The sequence below is a fragment of the Lithobates pipiens genome, unplaced genomic scaffold (genome assembly GCF_037356315.1).
Source record: "Lithobates pipiens isolate NorthernLeopardFrog02 unplaced genomic scaffold, aLitPip1_a1.2 Scaffold_18, whole genome shotgun sequence".
NCBI classification, from domain to species: domain Eukaryota; kingdom Metazoa; phylum Chordata; class Amphibia; order Anura; family Ranidae; genus Lithobates; species Lithobates pipiens.
In genome coordinates this window covers 647,852,236-647,859,629 of record NW_027507758.1, presented here as the reverse complement: position 1 = coordinate 647,859,629, position 7,394 = coordinate 647,852,236, and the positions used below count along the sequence as shown (strand labels likewise).

The window sequence follows — 7,394 nt, the reverse complement described above, 5'->3', positions numbered from 1 at the left end:
TTACTCTCAGCATGCCTCCAGAGTCCTGGAAAGGCATGAGGCTGCTTACCTTTTCCTGAGGGTGCAGGGGGGCAGAACTGGGGGTCTCCTCCCCCTTCCTCCACCTCCATCTTTGTCATCCTTGCAAACCTTCGATCATTGCAAAACTTTTCCTTGAAAGGCCCATCTCTGCTTTCCATCATGGACACAACGGTCTCCTGGTGTTCCACATTGACTTTGGCCAATTGGATTTCTGAATCCATCCACGTTTCTGGCTGTGCAAGCCCTCACACTGCTTCCGTGAACTCTTCAGCTCAGATCCGCTCCGCTCTAAACTTGTAGAGTTTGTCTCTCTCCCTATGCAGAACCTTTATGCCGGCCACTACTCGCTCCCGAATGGCCTCCGAGCCTTCATCCTCATCAGGGGCAGAGAGATCACCAGCCATGGCTTGTACAGGAGCAGGCATGTCAACCGGTGGCCCAGGAGATGACTGCGGGCTTCCAGCCGGAGAGGCCCTGCTGCCATCCATGGCTTCCCCAGAAAGGGGCCAGGAGAGCTGAGAGAGATTTCCTCACCACTCCCCTCTCACACCGATCACCTGGAGGAGCCTCAGAATCGCAGCAGGAGAGACTCCTTCCTCCTGACTCACCTGTGCTGCTGGAGGACTCTGCTCCTTCCTCTATATCTCTCCTCTCCTAAAATACCCTTCACTGGTGGAGGACTCTGCTCCTTCCTCTATATCTCTCCTCTCCTAAAATACCCTTCACTGGTGGAGGACTCTGCTCCTTCCTCTATAACTCTCCTCTCCTAAAATACTCTGCGCTGCTGCAGGACTCTGCTCCTTCCTCTATAACTCTCCTCTCCTGAAATACTCTGCGCTGCTGCAGGACTCTGCTCCTTCCTCTATAACTCTCCTCTCCTGAAATACCCTGGACTACCAGAGGACTCTGCTCCTTCTGCTATAACTCCCCTCTCCTGAAATACTCTGCTCTGCTGGAGGACTCTGCTCCTTCCGCTATAACTCTCCTCTCCTGAAATACTCTGCACTCCCGGAGGACTCTGCTCCTTCCTCTATAACTCTCCTCTTCTGAAATAGTCTGCACTGCTGGAGGACTCTGCTCCTTCCTCTATAACTCTCCTCTCCTGAAATACTCTGCACCACTGGAGGACTCTGCTCCTTCCTCTATAACTCTCCTCTCCTGAAATACCCTGCACTGCCGGAGGACTCTGCTCCTTCCTCTATAACTCTCCTCTCCTGAAATACTCTGCTCTGCTGGAGGACTGTGCTCCTTCCTCTATAACTCTCCTCTCCTGAAATACTCTGCTCTGCTGGAGGACTCTGCTCCTTCCTCTATAACTCTCCTCTCCTGAAATACTCTGCACTCCCGGAGGACTCTGCTCCTTCCTCTATAACTCTCCTCTTCTGAAATAGTCTGCACTGCTGGAGGACTCTGCTCCTTCCTCTATAACTCTCCTCTCCTGAAATACTCTGCACCACTGGAGGACTCTGCTCCTTCCTCTATAACTCTCCTCTCCTGAAATACCCTGCACTGCCGGAGGACTCTGCTCCTTCCTCTATAACTCTCCTCTCCTGAAATACTCTGCTCTGCTGGAGGACTCTGCTCCTTCCTCTATAACTCTCCTCTCCTGAAATACTCTGCTCTGCTGAAAGACTCTGCTCCTTCCTCTATAACTCTCCTCTCCTGATATACTCTGCACTGCTGGAGGACTCTGCTCCTTCCTCTATAACTCTCCTCTCCTGAAATACTCTGCTCTGCTGGAGGACTCTGCTCCTTCCTCTATAACTCTCCTCTCCTGAAATACTCTGCTCTGCTGGAGGACTCTGCTCCTTCCTCTATAACTCTCCTCTCCTGAAATACCCTGCACTACCAGAGGACTCTGCTCCTTCTGCTATAACTCCCCTCTCCTGAAATACTCTGCTCTGCTGGAGGACTCTACTCCTTCCTCTATAACTCTCCTCTCCTGAAATACTCTGCACTCCAGGAGGACTCTGCTCCTTCCTCTATAACTCTCCTCTCCTGAAATACTCTGCACTGCTGGAGGACTCTGCTCCTTCCTCTATAACTCTCCTCTCCTGAAATACCCTGCACTGCCAGAGGACTCTGCTCCTTCCTCTATAACCCTCCTCTCCTGAAATACTCTGCTCTGCTGGAAGACTGTGCTCCTTCCTCTATTACTCTCCTCTCCTGAAATACTCTTCACTGCCGGAGGACTCTGCTCCTTCTGCTATAACTCCCCTCTCCTGAAATACTCTGCACTGCTGGAGGACTCTACTCCTTCCTCTATAACTCTCCTCTCCTGAAATACTCTGCACTCCAGGAGGACTCTGCTCCTTCCTCTATAACTCTCCTCTCCTGAAATACTATGCACTGCTGGAGGACTCTGCTCCTTCCTCTATAACTCTCCTCTCCTGAAATACTCTGCTCTGCTGGAGGACTCTGCTCCTTCCTCTATAACTCTCCTCTCCTGAAATACTCTGCTCTGCTGGAGGACTCTGCTCCTTCCTCTATAACTCTCCTCTCCTGAAATACTCTGCTCTGCTGGAGGACTCTGCTCCTTCCTCTATAACTCTCCTCTCCTGAAATACTATGCACTGCCGGAGGACTCTGCTCCTTCTGCTATAACTCTCCTCTCCTGAAATACTCAGCTCTGCCGGAGGACTCTGCTCCTTCCTCTATAACTCTCCTCTCCTGAAATGCTCTGCTCTGCTGGAGGACTCAGCAGGAACTAGATGTTGCCTTTTTTTTGTGAAAAGTCATCTTCTCTAGATGTGTGAATTTGGGATTCTCTGCACTTTCCAGAATAAAATGAAGAATACCGTTGTTACAATGTATCATTACATGCCGCTGTGGACTACAGACGAGGCTGCAATAATAATATTGGTTGGAGATGGATCGCCCATCATAAGCAGCTAACGGCAGCACTGAAAATAATGAGGAGAGAATATATAGAATACTAAACCGTTCCGGGGCGGAATCCACCATTTAAATTGGAGTTTGGCGAAGCGGAGATGATAGGCGACCCTCCGCATTACACAGAGAGGAGATCGATCGCTATGGAGAGCTGACAAATACCGCCGTTCTCTGATTTCAATCCTCTGCCCAGATGAATGGGAGGGATGAATACAGTGGGGGGAAAATAATGATTGGCTCCCCCGCAGATGGTGTAAGTTTTGCCCACTTACAAAGAAATGAAGGGTCTATCATTTTTATCATAGGCGTATTTTATATGATAGAGACAGAATATCAACCAAAAATCCAGAAAAAACACACACTACAAATGTTATAAATGGAGTTGCAGTTCAGTGAGTAAAATAAGTATTTGATCCCCTTCCAACCAATAATAATTATGCCCCCCCCCACAGACTGGCTACAGTAGGTGCTCATGTGGTACACAGATTAGTCCCGTCAATGTAAGAAGGTTCTCCTAACGACAACTCGTTATGTGTATAAAAGACACCTGTCCACAAAATCTTTCTTCCATTCAATCCTCACCATCATGGGCAAGACCAAAGAGCTGTCCAAGGACTTCAGGGACAAGATTGTAGACCAGCACAAGGCTGGAATGGGCTACAAGACCATCAGCAAGAAGCTTGGTGAGAAGGAGACAACTGCTGGAGCAATTATTCACAAATGAAAGAAATACAAAATAACCTTCAATCGTCCTCGGTCTGGAGCTCCATGCAAGATTTCGCCTCATGGGGTGAGGATGGTCATGAGAAAAGTGAGGGATTAGCCCAGAACTACACGGGAGGAGCTTGTGAATGATCTCAAGGCAGTTGGGACCACAGTCACCAAACAAACCATCGGTAACATAATATGCCACAATGGATTGAAATCCTGCAGGGCCCACAAGGTCCTCCTCCTCAGTAAGGACCATGTACAGGTCTGTCTGAAGTTTGCCAATGAACATATAATGATTCAGAGAAGGATTTGGAGAAAGTTCTGTGGTCAGATGAGACCAAAATTCAGCTCCTCGGCATTGACTCGACTCGTCGTGCTTGGAAGAAGAAAAATGTTGACTATGACCCTAAGAACACCATCCCTACAGTCAAGCAACGAGGTGGAGACATGATGCTTCAGAGCAGTTCCTCTGCTAAAGGTACAGGCCAACTTTGCCGCATTGAGGGGCCAATGGACGGGGGCCATGTATTGTAAGATCTTGGATGAGATCCTTCTTCCCTCAGCCAGAACACTGAAGATGGGTCGTGGATGGATCTTCCAGCACAACAATGACCCAAACAAGATGTGTGGGGGGTGCCATTAGAAATGGATTGTATTTTTTTTGCATCACAGGAAAACGCACTATTTCATGTACTTTCCCCCAGCACACCAGTAGGAAGGCTATAAGTGCTTCCACCCTGTCAAAAAATGCCCAAGTCTGGTTTCAGCTGCCTGCACTCCCTAAAATGGAAGACAAATTTAATCTGACCGATGCCATACCAGGACAAACCAATGCCGGCGGGCTGCAAAACAAATCACAAGGTCAGAACTGGAATAATCCATGGAGGTCCTGGACAGCCATACCCAGGAGGATACCCAGCACAAGGGCCAGGACAGCAGTTCCCTCAAGGTGGACAGCAGTTGCCTCAAGGCGGATAGCAGTTGCCTCAAGGCGGATAGCAGTTGCCTCAAGGCGGATAGCAGTTGCCTCAAGGCGGATAGCAGTTGCCTCAAGGCGGATAGCAGTTGCCTCAAGGCGGACAGCAGTTGCCTCAAGGCGGACAGCAGTTGCCTCAAGGCGGACAGCAGTTGCCTCAAGGCAGATAGCAGTTGCCTCAAGGCGGACAGCAGTTCCCTCAAGGCGGATAGCAGTTCCCTCAAGGCGGATAGCAGTTCCCTCAAGGCGGATAGCAGTTCCCTCAAGGCGGACAACAGTTCCCTCAAGGCGGACAACAGTTCCCTCAAGGCGGACAACAGTTCCCTCAAGGCGGACAACAGTTCCCTCAAGGCGGACAACAGTTCCCTCAAGGCGGACAACAGTTCCCTCAAGGCGGATAGCAGTTCTCTCAAGGCAGAAAGCAGTTCCCTCAAGGCTGACAGCAGTTCCCTCAAGGCGGACAACAGTTCCCTCAAGGCGGATAGCAGTTCTCTCAAGGCAGAAAGCAGTTCCCTCAAGGCTGACAGCAGTTCCCTCAAGGCTGACAGCAGTTCCCTCAAGGCTGACAGCAGTTCTCTCAAGGCAGAAAGCAGTTCCCTCAAGGCTGACAGCAGTTCCCTCAAGGCGGACAACAGTTCCCTCAAGGCGGATAGCAGTTCTCTCAAGGCAGAAAGCAGTTCCCTCAAGGCTGACAGCAGTTCCCTCAAGGCTGACAGCAGTTCCCTCAAGGCTGACAGCAGTTCCCTCAAGGCGGATAGCAGTTCCCTCAAGGCAGAAAGCAGTTCCCTCAAGGCAGAAAGCAGTTCCCTCAAGGCGGACAGCAGTTCCCTCAAGGCGGACAGCAGTTCCCTCAAGGCGGATAGCAGTTCCCTCAAGGCAGATAGCAGTTCCCTCAAGGCGGACAACAGTTCCCTCAAGGCGGATAGCAGTTCTCTCAAGGCAGAAAGCAGTTCCCTCAAGGCTGACAGCAGTTCCCTCAAGGCTGACAGCAGTTCCCTCAAGGCTGACAGCAGTTCCCTCAAGGCGGATAGCAGTTCCCTCAAGGCAGAAAGCAGTTCCCTCAAGGCAGAAAGCAGTTCCCTCAAGGCGGACAGCAGTTCCCTCAAGGCGGACAGCAGTTCCCTCAAGGCGGATAGCAGTTCCCTCAAGGCAGATAGCAGTTCCCTCAAGGCGGACAACAGTTCCCTCAAGGCGGATAGCAGTTCTCTCAAGGCAGAAAGCAGTTCCCTCAAGGCTGACAGCAGTTCCCTCAAGGCTGACAGCAGTTCCCTCAAGGCAGACAGCAGTTCCCTCAAGGCAGACAGCAGTTCCCTCAAGGCGGATAGCAGTTCCCTCAAGGCAGAAAGCAGTTCCCTCAAGGCGGACAGCAGTTCCCTCAAGGCGGACAGCAGTTCCCTCAAGGCGGACAGCAGTTCCCTCAAGGCGGATAGCAGTTCCCTCAAGGCGGATAGCAGTTCCCTCAAGGCAGAAAGCAGTTCCCTCAAGGCTGACAGCAGTTCCCTCAAGGCTGACAGCAGTTCCCTCAAGGCTGACAGCAGTTCCCTCAAGGCTGACAGCAGTTCCCTCAAGGCTGACAGCAGTTCCCTCAAGGCGGATAGCAGTTCCCTCAAGGCGGATAGCAGTTCCCTCAAGGCGGACAGCAGTTCCCTCAAGGCAGAAAGCAATTCCCTCAAGGCAGAAAGCAGTTCCCTCAAGGCGGATAGCAGTTCCCTCAAGGCTGACAGCAGTTCCCTCAAGGCTGACAGCAGTTCCCTCAAGGCTGACAGCAGTTCCCTCAAGGCGGATAGCAGTTCCCTCAAGGCGGATAGCAGTTCCCTCAAGGCTGACAGCAGTTCCCTCAAGGCGGACAGCAGTTTCCAGGATTTCCTCAAGGTGGACAGCAGTATCCAGGGGGATTTCCACCTGCAGGCACAGGGGGATTTCCAGTTTTCCATCACCAGGGCAGCAATACCCAGGTGCTCCGGTGCCTGGGCAGCCTGGCCCAAAAAACAGCAGCTCAGACAGGTCCCACTCCATCAGCTCCTGCAGGCCCACTGAATTTACCGTATACACTATCCATGCAACCTGGAATTATGCCTGGCCTGGTGCTAAGTATTCAAGGTGTGGTGAGCATTACTTGCAAAAGGTGGGCTATTGATTTTAAAAACGGCGATTATATTGTTTTCCATTTCAATCCACGTTTGGATGAGCACCCGAATGTACTGGTGCGCAATTCGATGCTTCAAGGCCGGTGGGGAGCTGAAGAGCGGGCAACACCCACATTTCCATTCCAGAAAGGACAACCATTTATGATGAACACTATTGCGTAGAAAACCTCTTCCAGTATAAGCACCGAAAACCAAGATTGCCAACTGACTAAAGCCGTGGTCATTGGTGGTGACATCACCTTGAATGCGGCTACTGTAGGCATGATATAATCTCTTCGCAAACCGCAGTCACTGAATCATGTGAAAAATGTCGCCTTGCTTCACTGACTTTCTTTTTATATGAAGACTATTTGTGTATATTGGAAAAATACATTAGTAGAAACCAATAAAAATGTAACCTATAAAAAAAAAAAAAATGGATGGTTGCCACATCCCTAATATTATGGAAAAAAAAGAAGGGAAATGCCCCCTAAGTGGGATTTTAATGGCTACACACCACTAAAATTGGGTAAAAATATAAAATGTTATTGATACATATAAAAAAGATCAATCATACATGTGATGATCGTATAAAAACAAAACAAGAACAGTTGATAAAGTCATTCAAATTTTGCAAAAATCATAGAGTATATGTAATTTACTCTCCA

At 50.0% G+C, this 7,394-nt stretch overlaps 1 pseudogene; it reads left to right on the top strand.

Moving 5' to 3' along the window:
• The first annotated feature begins 4,409 nt into the window (after window positions 1–4,409).
• On the top strand, window positions 4,410–7,017 carry LOC143990375 (uncharacterized; annotated as a pseudogene).
• Window positions 7,018–7,394: the final 377 nt, after the last annotated feature.